This window comes from Capsicum annuum, chromosome 6 (genome assembly GCF_002878395.1).
Source record: "Capsicum annuum cultivar UCD-10X-F1 chromosome 6, UCD10Xv1.1, whole genome shotgun sequence".
NCBI classification, from domain to species: Eukaryota; Viridiplantae; Streptophyta; class Magnoliopsida; order Solanales; family Solanaceae; genus Capsicum; species Capsicum annuum.
In genome coordinates, this window is record NC_061116.1 from 144861781 (window position 1) to 144878931 (window position 17151).

Sequence of the window (17151 nt, forward strand, 5' to 3'; positions counted from 1 at the left end):
CAGAAGAAAGATGGTTCATTGCACATATGCATTAACTATCGTCAGCTCAACAAGGTCACAATTAAGAACAAGTACCTTCTTCCTAGAATTGATGACTTTTTCACTCAGCTGCAAAGTGCCAGTTATTTCTCGAAAATAGATTTGAGATTCGGTTATCACAAACTTAAAGTCAAAGAGTGTGATATTCCAAAAATAGCTTTCCGCACTCGTTATGGCCATTTTGAGTTCCTGTTTATGTCCTTTGGGTTAACTAATGCCCCAACAGCTTTTATGGACCTTATGAATCGAGTGTTCAAACAGTACCTGGATATGTTTATTATTGTGTTCATAGATGATATTCTTGTATAATCCCAAAGTGAGAATGACCATGCAGATCATCTCCGAATAGTCCTGCAAACCCTTAGGGATCATTAATTATTTGCCAAATTTAATAAGTGTGAATTTTGGCGTCGATCAGTTGCCTTCCTAGGTCATATTGTTTCTTTTGAAGGTATTTGAGTTCATCCTCAAAAGGTAGAAGCTGTGAAAAATTGGCCTAGACCTATTTCCCTATCTGATATTAGGAGTTTCTTGGGACTAGCCGGCTACTACCGTTGTTTTGTCAAAGGTTTCTCCTCCATTGCAGTTCCTTTAACTCGGTTGAACCAAAAGAAGGTTAAATTCCAATGGTCAAATTCTTGCGAGAAGAGTTTTCAGGAATTGAAGACTCGACTCACTTCAGCCCCTGTGATGACCCTGCCTAATGGTGTCGATAATTTTATGGTATATTTTGATGCTTCCAGAGTTGGTTTAGGTTGTGTGTTGATGCAGAAGGATAAAGTTATAGCCTATGCCTCCCGACAATTGAAACCTCATGAGAAGAATTATCTGACCTATGACCTCGAGTTAGCTGCAATGGTTTTTGCTTTGAAAATTTGGAGACATTATTTGTACGGTGTTCATGTTGATGTCTTTACGGATCATAAGAGTTTACAGTATATGTTCACTCAGAGAGAGTTGAATCTTTGGTAGAGGCGATGGTTCAAATTACTAAAGGATTACGATATGAGTGTGTTATATCATCCGAGCAAGGCCAATATAGGGGCAGATGCTCTTAGCAGGTCGTCCATGGGTAGTGTAGCACATATCGAGAAAGATAAGAAGAAGTTAGCCCGCGAAGTGCATCGTCTAGCTAGGTTGGGTGTTAAATTGCTTGATTTATCTGAGGGTAATATTTGGGTCCAGAGTAGTTTCGAATCTTCCCTAGTTTTGGAAGTGAAGGAGAAGCAGGATATGGATTCTCGTTTGGTCGAACTGAAAGATTCAGTTAAAGACCAAATGGTGGAGGTTTTCTCCCAAGGGGTAGATGGCGTACTGAGATTTCAGAATAGATTATGTGTGCCTGACGTTGATGATTTGAGACAGAGGATCATGGTCGAGGCACATGGCATGCGGTATTCTATTCATCCCGGTGCTACCAAAATGTACCACAATTTTCGGGAAATTTATTGGTGGAATGGTTTGAAGAAGGATATAGCAAAGTTTGTAGAGAAGTGTGCAACTTGCCAGCAGGTGAAGATAGAACAGCAGAGACCCGATGGAATGATACAAGAATTTAGTATTCCTACTTGGAAGTGGGAGGAAGTGAATATGGATTTGGTGACTGGTTTACCTCCTTCTTTATGTCATCATGATTCGATTTGGGTTTTTGTAGAAAGGTTGACTAAGTCTGCATATTTTCTACCAGTTCATACATCTTTCACCGCTGAGGACTATGCTAAGCTATATATCCGAGAGTTGGTTAGGTTGCATGGAGTTCTATTGTCTATCATCTCTGATAGAGGTACTCAGTTTACTTCTCAGTTTTGGAGAGCCTTCCAGAAGGGTCTTGGCACCCAAATTCATCTTAGCTCTGCTTTTCATCCGCAGATAAATGGTCAGGCTGAGAGGGCTATTTAGACTTTGGAGGATATGTTGAGAGCATGTGTTCTTGATTTCAAAGGAAGATGGGATGAACATTTGCCGTTAATTGAATTCGCTTATAACAATAGTTTTCATGCTAGCATTGGAATGACTCCATTTGAAACCTTGTATAGGAGAAGATGTAGATCGCCTATAGGTTGGTTTGAAGTGGGTGAAGCTGCTGTGATTGGGCCTGATGCTGTGTTCGAAGGTATGGAGAAAGTTAAGTTAATTTAGGAGAGGTTGAAAATAGCCCAGAGTCATCAGAAGTCGTATGCAGATGTGAGAAGGAGAGCCCTTGCGTTCGAGGTTGGTGATTTAGTGTATTTGAAAATTTCACCCATGAAAGGGGTGAAGAGATTTAGAAAGAAAGGAAAGCGTAGTCCCAGATATGTTTCCCTTATAGAGTTTTGAGACGTGTTGGGAAAACATCTTATGAGATTGAGTTGCCTGCAGAATTGTCAGCTATCCATCTTGTATTTTATGTTTCTATGCTCAAGAAGCACGTTGGTGACTCCGTTGTTATTAATCCGTCGGAAATTTTTGATGTTCATGATAGCCTTTCGTATGATGAAATCCCATTGAAATTCTAGATTATCAAGTCCGTAGACTAAGGAACAAGGAAATTCCCTTGGTTAAATTTCTGTGGCGAAATCAATCTATCGAGGGTGCTACTTGGGAAATAGAAGCAGATATGCGAGCCAGTTACCCTCATCTTTTCTCTGTAAATTCAAATCAAGCTGAAGGTATTAATCCCTTAATTCAGTTTCCTTCTAATTTAATGTATTCAGCTATGTGGTTTCCCCCCCTATGATTCGTGCATTTGATGAAGTACCCAAAGAGTTTAGAGAAGGTAAGCCCTACGAGTGAGTCATTTTAGCTATTCCTCCTTATTTTCTCTTGTTCTTGGCCTACCTAGCAACATTCGAGGATGAATGTTTCCAAGGGGGAGATATTGTAATACCCCGATCATTTATTGAGCGTAAATCCGTCTTTTGAGTGTGCATATATGACTTCCAAAATGATTAATGTTTAAACCGTGTTTTATTTCTCTAATTTCCACTTTTAGTCATGTAGAGCATTGAATAAGCTTTCCATCGATACCAATTTCATCAAAATCCGACATCGGATGAGTGAGTTATGGCTGTTTTACTCAACGGTATCAAATTGCCCAGGTTTGACAGCCGACCTGGTAGACCGTCAGGTCCTTGGTGGACCGTCAAGTGTCCCGTCAAGCCAAGGGAGTAGCTCCTCTTTTTGGGCCTTAGTGTGATGGCCAAAGTGGTGGACCGTCAGAAGGTTGATGGTCCGTCAACTGGACCGTCAGGTCAAAACAGAATGGCCCATTCCTGACCTCCTGAGTGACGGATGATCTGGTGGTCCGTCCGTTCTTTGATGAACCGTCACTTCTACCGTCAGCTAGAGATAGAATGTCTCATTTCTGGCCCTCAAGTGATGGACAACTTGGTGGACCGTCACTTTTCTAATGGACCATTAGGTCGACCGTCACAGGCCCCGATCAGCAAATTTCAGCATTTTCAAAAAAGGCATTTTGGTCATTTCCTCCCCATGTGGTCTTATATATATATATATATATCAAAGTGGAGAAGAGCTACTAATTTTCTTCTCCTTTCTCTTCCAATCTTTTAAGAATCTCCTAGAAACTAGGGTTTCTACAAGATCCAAAATCCAAATCCTCTTTCAAGAAATTCAGAGAATCTTCCATGAATTTCTCCAAGTTGTTCAAGAACTAAGTTTCCCAAGTCAAAGGCATCAAGAATCTTGGCCTAAAAGTGTGATAAGAGTTCCAAACAAGTTTCCACATCTTCAAATCAAAATTCAAGGTATGTGGGGTTTGAACAAGGACATTCCTTTAGTTCTTGTGCCTAAAGATTTAATTTCTACTATTAATTTACATGATCTTGCAAGTGGGTTTACACCCAAATTTATTTATGTTTGATTTAAGAGACTTGAGTTGAATAAGCTTGATATATATGGTTATTTCACCATCAGGCTTCTTAAATTGAGTATTTATTCCATAAGATGTATATTGTCATTATATATTGATGATTTCTAAGTGATTTATGATAAGTATCAAAATTTGTGTTTTTCTATGAGAAATTTGACTATTGAATATATATATATATCGATATTTGAATTGAAAGTCAAGAATGAGTTTGATGATATTTCCTTGAAGCTTTGGCATTTGAAATGATTTGATAAGAAAATGTACTTGATATTGAGAAACATTGTTTGAATTTTAGTCGAGTTAGGGATCCACAGTCGTATATGATTTACCAATGAGATATACTGTTGATTTGGTCATCATGATATACCCATGAGTTGATATTGATTGATGTGGATTTCCTAAAGTGTTCTGAGCTGAGTCTGGGAGGAGTATTTAGCACCAAGCGGGAAATTTGATTTTTCCTCAAAACTACGTGCTACCGTAGGATTGATGTTGATAATTGTGGGACAAAGGCCGAGTATGAGATTGTGATGATGATATTGAGGTTGTACTCCCTTGAAAGAGTACGATACCCCTGCCAATGTGGGGTTCTCTCCTTAGGAGGGCAAAACGTTGGACTCTATGCAGCTCACATGGAGTAGTTATGTCGGTTATAAGAAACTCCCAAACCCATAATGATCTAAATACCTTGAGTTACCGAGTCACTCTAAGTCACGAGTCAAAGTTTTTGAGTTGAGTTGAATGATTTATGAGATTTATAAAGCATGTGTTATTACTGATGATTTATGTAAATAATGTTTCAGATAATTCAAGCGAAGAGAGTTATTACTGTCAGCATGCATGATTTTCTTATACACTTATGATATTATTTAAAATGTTGCATCCACCCCCACATATTCAGTGCATTCCTAAGTACTGGTTCTCATACTTTTTTGCATTCTATATTTCCTTATGATATAGGTTCAGGTGCTCAGTCTCAGCCGCGACAGTGATCTACGAGTTCCTTCATCTACATTCTGCAGTTGGTGATTCCTCATGGTTCGAGGACCTATGTTCATGATTTTTGTCTTGCTAATTGATGGTTATTTATTTTTCCGTTCAGTATGAGTCAGTTAGAGATCTGTCCCAATGGCTCTTCAGTCTTATGTAGTAGAGGCTTTGTCAGACTAGAGTACCAGTATGTACAGAACGTTAGTATATACAGGACTAGAAAGATACTAATAACAGAAATGTAAACTAATACAACTTAAATAGAAAAGTAACATAATCAGATTATTTCATAATTATCACCGACGGGGTGATTTACATGTTCTTCAGGAACTACAAAGAAATCTAAAACTTTCAAGTCCATGGGCTCAACATTATCTTCAAAGAGGAAGTTTGCTTCAACATCATTATTTGGTTTCTTTAGGGATTCCTAATAGAGTTTTACTAGATGCTTTTGCATGCGACAGGTACGCGACCAGTGCCCCTTTCCTCCACATCAATAGCATTTACTTTCAGAGTTCGTCCTTTGCACTGCTTCAGGAGCTTCCCCCTCCTTTTTGCACTGCTGGTGCTGAGGGTTATTATTAATTGCAAGGCGTCACCCTAATTAAAATACCTTCCATGACTACGACCTCGACCACGACCACGACTGGGGTCAGGACTTCTTTCACACCTAGTTGGGAAAAAATTTGCAACATGTACTTCTGGGAATGGATCAGTACCAGCAGGTCAACTTTCATGATTTCTCATTAAAAGGCAGTTATGTTGTTCAGTAGCAAGAAGATGAGAAATCAATTTAGAATATTTTTTAAATTCCATTTCTTGGTACTGTTGTTGCAGGAGCATACTCGAGGCGGGAAAAGTAGAGAATGTTTTGTCTAACATGTCATGATATGTGATATTTTCCCTGCATAAATTAAGCTGTGATTTAATTCTAAACATCACAGAATTATAATCAGTAATATTCTTAAAATCTTGTAACCTCAGATGGGTCCATTCATAACGAGCTTGTGGAAGAATGACCATCTTCAGGTGGTCGTATCTTTCTTTTAAATTGTTCCACAATGTAAGGGGATTCTTAATCGTTGGGTATTCCATTTTAAAACTTCGTCAAGATGATGATGAAGAAATATCATGGCCTTGGCCTTAGCTTGATTTGATGCCTTCTGGTCATTTTTATGGTGTCTGTCAGACTCATTGCATTTAAATATATTTCGACACCTAGTGCCCAAGACATATAAATTTTTCCCGATATATCTAGGGCACTAAATTCGCGTTTGGAAATATTAGACATTATTTTAAGAAAATTAAATACTAACCTTTAAATATTGTTGAAAAGTTTTGGCAGACGCTCGTGCTGATAACGTGATATAAAATTTATAAGTAACAAAATGTAAGTAATGAAAATAAAGGGAATCTTGTTTTTTAATATTTCACCCTCTAACTTTTCTACATAAATACAAGGCTATTTATAGCCTACTTTGAAGAGGTAAAATATATCCACTTCAATGAGGTGGGATATTACTGGCAATAAACCAATATTAAGAGCATTCCACATGACCTCCCATTTTGCCATATGGCATCCACTATTCATAACAAATATCAATAGTAATAATAAGCTTTAAAAGAGAAGGGATACAGTGCATCATTAATGCATGGACCCACAAGCTAGTGACAACAAAAGCTAAAAAATATTTAAAGAGTGTCTTCCCAAGATTCGATCTCGGGCCTTTAAGTAGGTATTAAAGCAGCTTGACCAGCGAGCTACGCTTTATAATTGCATCAAGTGGGTTCATTTTATATTCATACACTATTTTATAGTGAATTCATATAGCTAAACAAAAACTTTTTTTGACGAAGCGAGTTCAGTTGAACCCGCTTGAACATATATAGGTCCGCTCCTGATAAGTCTATGTTAGTGAATTCTACTTTCAAGGACTTTGAAAATGAGCTGTCTTTAACTTTTGATACACACAACTTAATTTTTAGTGTTATAACTGTACTTTTTTTTTATCTTTGATTGTTCGACTTTGTGAACAAAATTATATAGGAATTATAATGTAAAAGTCCTCCCATCTTGCTTAGACATACGAATTGCGAACATAATTTATGCTCTTTCGACTAGCTAAATTAATAATCATAATAAAGAGAAGAGTTGAAAGTGGATCATAGTCCATTTGCAAATTGGTTACACATCAAAATCGACTAGATGAGTAAGAAAAGACCATGATATATTTAACACACTTTTACTGCTACCAATGGCCTTGTAATGTAGTTAGCAAAATGGAGATTGTTGTGGCTGTTAATTTGTTTATTATCATTCCCTTGACTAATATAATCCATAAAATTTCCTTCCACATCATGTATTTGACATTCAATTTCATCTCTCTATACCTAAATTTGTTATTTTGGCCCGCTATTCTAATTTAAAAAGTCATAGCAATATTTACTTCTTTTTTATTGTTATTACTTCATATTTTGCCTAGAACTATTGTTGAGTTTTGCATGTAGTTATTGCATTAATTTTAGTTTAATAAATTATTTAGATTAGAATGAATTTAAATTTTGAATTTTGAATTAGGTTGTTTTAGTTGTTGAGAATCTTTAGGATTTTAAATTTAAATTATGCAGATTTTTTATGATACTTTGACTATTTAAAGCCTCTCTATGCTTAAGAAATTTATTGGAATGCCATTGAAAGCTTATTGAAAGCTTGAAAGTCATTTCAATCCAAAGAGAGTCATTTTAACCCCTTTTCGCTGCCCCATCTTTTTTAAAAAAAACCAATAGTGGTATCAGAGCCTCATTGATCTTACGAGATTTGTGTGTTCTTCCAAATCACTACCATACTATTTTAACCCGTAAGGGGTACCTTTTTAACCCGTAATGGCTACTTTTTTAACCCGTAAGGGCTCTATTTTAACCTATCAGGGTTACCTTTTTCAACCCGTGCTTATTTTCAAAGAATAGGGCTATTTTAAGCCAGAAAGATGTCAAACAACAGTCTCTCTTTGAATGCTCCAAAAAATTTCACAGACAAAAATGATCAAATTTGTTCTGTGAAGAAATCAGATCTTGAAACCTATGCTTTATGTGATGTTTTGATGAATGAAAAATCCTTACAATATTTTGTAAAGTCTATGAAGGCTCTTTCAAACAAGACAAGATTGTTGATGTTGTTCTTTAAGCACAAAACCAAAACAAGAAAAATGAAAGTTCAAATTAAAAAAAAAAATCAAGAAAAATTTAAATCAATTGCAAGAACACAAATTGAGAAGGAGCAACTTTTTTAAATTGTAGTAACTAAAGAAAAGGAGAAGTGTTGAGTTTTGCATTTAGTTACTGTAGTAATTTTAGTTTTTAAATTGTTTAGATTAGAATGAATTTAAATTTTGAATTTTGAATTAGGTTGTTTTAGTTGTTGGGAATCTTTAGGATTTTAAATTTAAAGTAGGCAGATTTTTTACTGTATGTTGACTATTTAAAGCCTCTCTATGCTTAAGAAATTTATTGGAAAGCCATTGAAAGTCATTTCAATCCAAAGATAGTCATTTTAGCCCCTTTTCGCTGCCCCATCTTTTTTTAAAAAAACCAACAACTATGCTTACAAATTTCACTATATATCTTGTAATTAATTATCAATTTAAGATATTTAAAGCAGTACAATTTTTTTTAACATTTACCAGTTTTCTTCAAGCATTTCTTTTCTCTGGTTTGGATAAGTACTATTTACCAACTATCATTTCTGTTACTCAAGGAATATTGGTATTACATACAACGTCTAACCAGTATCGGCATAGTCCAACGCAACAACTATGATGAACGTAAAAATTGAAGAAAAATTGGCATTGCAACACGAAAATTGATGAACAACTAAATCTTCATAGTCAAAAAAATATGAGAGAAATTTAGGAGCAGAGTGTGATAGAACTTGCGTAGCGGAAGAAAGTATAATGGATCATTCAACTTACATGAAGACTATAAAATAATCGAGGTTATCACTAACCTGTTAAAGCTACTGCACAACTCCTCCAAAGCATTTCTCTCTAGGTCTATGATCTTTTGCTATAACCTTAATAATATTAAGCGATGAATATATATTTGTGTGGGCAAGTATTGTTGCGGAACAATGGTAACATAATAATAACAATATTATTTAACTATTAACACAATGATAATATAACAATAATAATATTAACAATATAATGATATAATAGTGTATAATAATAATAATACTAAAACAATAATAGTATAACCAAAATAATAATTATAACGGTGATATAATTTCTTATTGACAAATTAAAGATATTGAATATTAAATAAATATTAATGGTGATCTAGAAATGATTGCCTGCTTAGCTGATCTCTATGATACTGCACCACCACCAAGAGTGAACACATATAACCACTAATGATTTTTTTCTCATATGAATCAGAGATTCAATTTGCATCACAATACCCTTCTAAAGTTGAAGAAAATCCACTATATGAGATACTATAGTTCACGATTCCTCTCAAATATCTCATCAGTCACATTAATGCTGACCAATGCTCATTATTGAGATTATGAGTATATCCACTCAGTCTACACATAGCATAGGCTATATTGGGCCTAGTAAAATTTATTAAATGCATTAGACTCCCAATGATCTGTGTATACACAGACTGAGCAGCTAAGTCACCATTATTCTTTTTCTTTTAATTTAGAATTAGCATCATAAGGAGTGGCTACAGGAGTTACCTCCCAACATTCAAATTTCTTAAGAAGTCTTTCCATATAATGATCTTGTGACAACATTATACCATCTTCACTCCTTATAACATTAATTTCCAATATCATATTCACTTCACCCAAATCTTTCATATCAAAGTTCGTAGATAAAAATAATTTTGTACGTTCTATAATATTTAAACATGTACCAAATATAAGCATGTCATCAACATATAAGCAAATTGTCATATAATCATCGTTTACTACTTTTGTATAAACAGAGTTATCCACCTCAACAGAAGAAAGACCGTTTTTTATTAAGACTTGATCAAATTTCTTATGCCACTGTTTAGGAGCTTGTTTAAGGCCATAAAGAAATTTAATTAATTTACAAACTTTATTTTCTTGTCCAGAAATTAAACATTCTTCAGGTTGAACCATATAAATTTCTTCTTCTAAATCACCATTTAAGAAAGCTATTTTTACATCCATTTGATGGATAGAAAGCTTATGAATTGATGCCAAAACAATTAATATCTGAATAGAAGAAATTCTTGTTAATGGTGAAAATGTATCAAAATAATCAATGTTTTACTTTTGAGAAAATCCTTTAGCTACTAATCGAGCTTTATATTTATCTATAGATCCATCCGGATTAAGTTTCTTTTTGAAAATCTATTTACAACCAATCGATTTTTCATCAGGAGGTAAATCAGTTAAACCCATGTATTATTTTTCATAATTGAATCAAGTTTATTTTTTATTGCCTCTTTTAAAAATTTAGCATCAGAAAAAGATACTACTTCAAAATAATTTGATGGTTCATTATCAGCAAAAAAAGTTTGAAAATCATTTTCATAAGAAAAATATTCCTTTCTAGGCCTTTTACTCCTTTTCAGTTTCTCAATATTAGAGGTAGATTCATTTTCTCTTTCAACGAGTGCATGACAGTTTATATCACATAGTGAAAAAATATGTTCAAAGAATTCAACATTCTTTGTCTCATCTATAGTATTACTATTAAGTACATCATTTTTCAATACAAGAAATCTATACGCAGCACTATGTTCAGCATATGCAATAAGCATGCAATCAGCAGTTTCAGAATCTATTTTCCTCTTTTTAGGTTCAGGAAGAAGAACTTTAACATGGCAACCCCATACTTTTAAATATTTTAAATTAAGTTTATAACAATTCATAAGGAGTTTTGTCAGTTCTTTTATGAGAAATTCTATTTTATAACATAGAGTTCATCATTTCTTTCAATGTCCTATTTTTTCTTTCAGCTACACCATTAGATTCAGGAGAGTAAGGAGGAGTTACTTCATGAATAATACCTTTTTTTTTCACAAAAAGTATTTAACGATACATATTCTCCATCTCTATCAGATCTATTTTTTTTATAAGACACAAAGGCATCAAATGTATCATCTTTATTTCTAAGAAAATACAACTTAGTAAATCTTGAGAAATCATCAATAAAAGTCCCATAATATCTTTTACCACCTCTAGTTATAGTTTGTTTTAAATCACCAAAATCAATGTGAATCAAAGAAAACAGTTCAGTTTCTCTATCAACTAAAAAACATGACTTTTTAGTAATTTTAACTTCAGCACATATTCCACATTTATCGAAATTACTTGAATCTAAACCAGTTCTTAAGTCAAGTGATTGTATATTCTTTATATATTTAATATTAATATGTCCTAATCTAGCATGCCATAAAGAAATAGACTCAATCATATAAGCAGAAACTGATGCATTATCATTGATAATATTAAGTACATAAAGTCCATGGTTACAAGTCTTTTTCCACAAATACATTATTTTTTGTCAAAATAATCTTATTAGATTTAATAGACACTTTTATTCCAGCTATATCCAGCAAAGCCACAAAATTCAAGTTTGCTCGCATTGTAGGAACATGTAGCACATCCATAAGGGCTAAAGTTTCTCTCGAGGTAAGTTTTAGGAGCACATTACCCTTGCCCAAGACTTTAGCAGTTCTCTAGTCTCCAAGGTAGACCACTTCACTATCATCTCCTATTGATGTATAGGAGGCAAATGCTTCTCGATTTGCACAAGTGCCGAGTAGCCCCAGAGTCTACCGCCCATTCTATTATATGTGCCACCATATTCACTTGAGAAATAACAGCTGCAATTATTTAATCTCCTTCAGCTAAATTAGCTTTGGGAGGATTTCTGATTTCCTTGTTATTTCTCATTCTATGCCTACGTTGAGCAGTATAATGACCTGGTTTCCACAGATAAAAGAAATGCCTTTTCTTTTCTTAAGATTGGGATTATTAGGCTTATAACCTTGAGACTGATTACCATACCTTCTGTTGTTGCTGTGTTGATCCTGTACTAAATTTGCTTTGAGCGTAGCATGCTTACCTTTGAATGACTCCTTTCTGTTGGTATTTTTAATTAGAATATGAGTTATTGTTTCCTCAATAGTAAAATTTGTCTGCTTATGTTTCAAGTTATTTTTATAGTCATTTCATGATTCTAAAAAATTTTCAATCAACACTCCAGCAACAAATTTTTCTGGTAAAGCGATGTCCTTAGCCTTCAAATATTCTAACAATTTTTTATATTTATTTATTTGAATTTTCATTTCTTTCACATCACTCATTTGTCAATTGTAAAATTTTCCAACCACAAACTTTTTTTTGGTTACATTTTCAGCCAAGAACTTCTTGATTAAAGCGTCCCAAATGACTTTTACTTCTTTGCAACTACAATATACATCAGATAATTCACTAGAAATTATTTGTAAAATTATATGGTGACATACTTTATTGGCGTATTTCCATGACTCCAAAATTTGACTATCAACGTCTACACCACGTTGTGTTTGTGACAAAGCATATGCAAGACCATGGACATCAAGTAGTAAAAAAAATCATTGTTGCCATCTTTTAAAATTTTCATTAGCAAATATTTCAATATTTGAAACATCAGGAAATGTCTTAGCATATGGTAGAATGGTAGAACAACTGGAATAGGAGTATTAGGAGTTGTGTCGGTAGTAGAAGTACCACGAGTAGAATTATTGGCCATAATTTCTTTGATTGTTGGGGACCAATGATAAAATAATAATAACAATATTATTTAACTATTAACACAATAATAATATAACAATAATAATATTAGCAGCACAACGATATAACAGTGTATAATAATAATACTAAAATAATAATAGTATAACCAAAATAATAATTATAATAGAGATATAATTTCTTATTGACAAATTAAAGATACTAAATATTAAATAAATATTACTACAATATTATATTAATTATACTTGAGTTGTGCTAGGCATTGTCCTAAGAAACTATTTTAGCAGTGTGAAATATTTTTTCAGAATTAAACAAGCACTTCCCTGATTAATTAGAGGATATTTTGAGTTAAATAAGTCTTTCCTAATTAACCAGCGGACACAAGAATCAACAAAATTATTAATAAAAATACCAACAAGTTAAACTAAAAATAATATAAATAGAATCCTTTAATAAATTATATAATAATATATGAAAGGGTGAAGGAGGAGAAAATTAAGGGAGAAAGAAATCAAACGAAAGAAAGAAATAGAAAGTTGGTTATGCAAAATAGATAGGTTTTTTATATGTAAAATAGATAGGTTTTTTATATGTATTCTTCTTGCATTTTTTGAAGTGAAAGAATGCCTATTTATAGGCAAAAGTGAATGCTTCTCTCTATTACAAGTGTTAATACACTTGTCTTTCAACCAATTTGAAAAGTGCCGCTCTTAACATATTTGTGACAAGTGTAGGCCAAATGTCAAATTAATGGCATGCAAGTATATTAAATTATCCTCTTTCCCAAGTAATAAAATTCATGACATTCCAAATACACTTCTATAATGATTTTTCAAATACACAATAAATTATTTCACATGAGACTAACAAACTATCATAAAGGGGTATCCACTACTAAAAAAAAAGAGAAAGCCGACCACAAAAATCGACCATGTGTGGTTGGTTTTGCCCAAAACCCACCACAAAACCGATCAAAATGTGTGGTGTAAAGTTGTGGTAGTTTTTTAAAAACCGACCCCAAGTGGTCAGTTTTCTTTAAAATATATATATATTTTTATAATTTAATATTATTTTATTAAAATTAGAAAAAATAGTTTTAGGAAAAAAACTGACCATTGGTCGTTGGTTTTTTATTAAATTAATTAATTAATTTAATAAAAAACCATCGGTTTTCTAATAAATTAAATAATTAATTTATTAAACAACCGACCACTCGTGGTCGGTTTTTCTGGGAATTTAAAAAAAATAAAAATCAAAGCCCAAATACAGCATGCAACAACAACAATGCAATACATCAATATCAAATCAAATACAACAGCAATAACGACCAGTAACTAAATGTAAATACTTTTAAAAGTGTACAAGACATACAAAATTCCCAACAAAAGTGAGTATAAAAATACTACAACAATAATTTCATACAACAAAATGTTTAAATTCAAAGTACAACACATACAAAAATAAAAAAAACTAAAAGTCATCATCATCGAATTCGTCCTCGTCTTCCATATCATCATCCGTGCTAAAATCATCCAGGGGGCCTAGACCCTTTGCAGCCCGAAGTAAATCACCATGACACAGAGGAATAACCCCCACAATCCTAATAAAAGAGTTCAACTGCTGTTGCAGCTTCTTGAATTATGATGCTGTTGCCTTCTTCGTCTTCTTCTGCCTATTTCTTTGTTCAACAAGCTCTTTAGTAAGTTGAGAAATCGTATTCTGTAGTCTTTCAATCATTTCTCTATCCACTGAAGAGCTAGAATAAGAAGGGCCGGCCGAACACCTAACATTATCGCCAAAAAAGTTTTTTTGGTATCCGACCAAATGACCTCTATTTGCAGGACCCATAACTTTTGCCATAACTCCTCCTATACATGTTGGGTTATTGGGTCACTCTGACTTTCAGGAGGCTGACTACTACGATATGCACCAACAAGATGTATATATTTGTCCTATATTCAAAGTAAAGTTAATACTAAAAATTAAAAAATATTAAAGTAGTTATACTTGAATAATATCAACTTTAAGAAAAAGATTCATAAATTTAGAATTTGTTTCTTACATGGACAACTTTTGCACAAGCTTCAATCCAGACATCTTCATCAGTTGGGTTCTTTTTTTTCATCACATAAGTCTCCTAGTATAAATCATAATGTGGTATTTTTCTACCCTTTCTTTTTCCAGCATATGAAAAAATTATCAATGTTCAAATAGTAAAAAAATTTAAATAGAAACAAATAATTAAAATTGTAAACGTTACATACCATTTTTTCCATCACAGCAAGAGTACTTTTGGCACCCGCAGTATGTAGGGAGCCACCCTTGGATGATGCCCGAGATTTCTTTCATTTTTCACTCAACAATTGGTATTCTGGGTTACTCCAATGGCGAAGATACAGTTGCCATACGGGTTTAGGAATCCACTTAGCTTTTATCAATTTCTTTCGAGCATAATCCAAGAGATCGTTAAATTTGGCTCTATATCTTATGAAAAAGTTCTTCTTTATAAGAAATATATTTGCATCATCCCACCAGTAAAATTTCTACAACAAAAATATAATATTCAATCTTTTGTTCTAACAAAATGTTAATATGTAGTTGATAAGTTAAATCCTTACCTTAAATTCTTCAAACATTCTATCCCTGTCAAGTTCTGAAACCTTTTGCCAGCTGGTCCAGTAGCCGTTGAAGTACTGAGTAATGCATATTCGCGCCTTTTGTCCAACTCCAACATACGGCCTAAACCTACAACACAAGATCAAACAGTAATTTCATAGAGCATAATAATAGTTATGAAAAAATGAGTTACATTATTATATTTAGAAATCTTACCCTCTCACAACTGGAATAAGATAAATCCTCCCAGAATTATCTCTATCTCCTGGCCGCCTAGTAAGTGATGGTGGATGCACTAGCATGGGTAGATCTGAAGCACTAGATAGAGTGCCTCCAAGCTGAAGATATGATTACCCAATAGATCCATCAAAATCACTGTACGAAGATGTGTGACTGCTGTAAGAGGATATCAATGATGGTAGATGTCTAAAGGGGCCATCGGCCGTCCGATAGTACTGTACTGGCGGTGGCACGATCATTGAAGTAGAATGAGTCGGTGTAGACCCATGTAGTGGCCCCACATGCGTAGGAGTAGGTATTGAATCCTGGACGACCTAGAATATAAGGGTCTTTCTATCACGTTAGCAAACCGACCCTCAGATATATGAATACCTATGGGTCGTCTATAAGCCAGAGGTTGTCTATTCTTTTTTGGTTTTGTAGTATCAACTTTTTCCTTACCTTTGTCACCTCTGCCTGACATATTAATTAAGTTAAGTTAACAAGTAGTTAGTTCGTACAAAATGCATATATAAGAAAACATTCCAAGTAACTAATTTCAAGTTACTAATTCACATTTCAAATCGCTCTAATACAACACGAGATATAGACAAGAATATTTCTATTACTATATAAATCATGGAAAAGTGGAAACAATAAACTTAAACAGTATATTACATATCAATCTTAAACAAGAAACATAAAGGTAAATATATAGTAGAAAGCATAAAGACATCAATATACAATAAATACAACCTACTCAACTAATCCTTCTCTTCTGAAGACTCTCCACTAAACCATTCACCCTCTTCGGAGGTTTCCTCATCTCCTACCCACTCAGCCACTTCTTCCATAATATTAATTTCTTCAAATATATTTTTTGGGTGATTTAAACCATCCACTAATTCAACATCCACTAGCTGGTGATCAATCTACATTTTATTTTGATACGCAGTCTCCGGAACATTCTCAACTTCCACCCGGCCTATAGGCTTTGTTTTGATTACAGCTCACCAATCAGACTTGTTATTCACAACGGATAAGGAGCATACTGCACTTTTTTAGCATTTTGCGCTAGAACAAATGGATCGTAAATAGGATACGAGCTATTGTGCTTCACTTCAATGATGTTATGCTCCATATATACTCTTGTGCCTCTTGTGCTTGGATCAAAACACTTACATCGAAAGAGGAGAATTTTTTTTTACAGGGAAACCAGCATACTCCAGTTCTAAGATCTCGTGTATGATGCCAAAGTAATCAATATCATCATCACCCTTAACCCAAACACCACTATTGTTTGTTTTCCTTGTTCTGGAATATTGTTCGGTGGAAAATTTAAATCCATTTACTTTGTATTGGGACATTGCATTAGCTTCAATAGACCCAAAAAATATCTCTTAAGAGCTGATCGTACGCTGCTGCATTTGGTGAATGGTGTACCTAAAAATATTATACATATATATATTTTAGTTTAGGAATGTGTAAATGTTTAAACTTTGTAGAAATATTAATACACTTACGAACATTATTTTTAAACCACATTACAAAGGATGCATGCACTTGATTTTCGTGGAATTGAGTCTTAAATAAATTGAACATCCAACATAGTAAACATACAATTAGTTTTTTTAAGGGAATG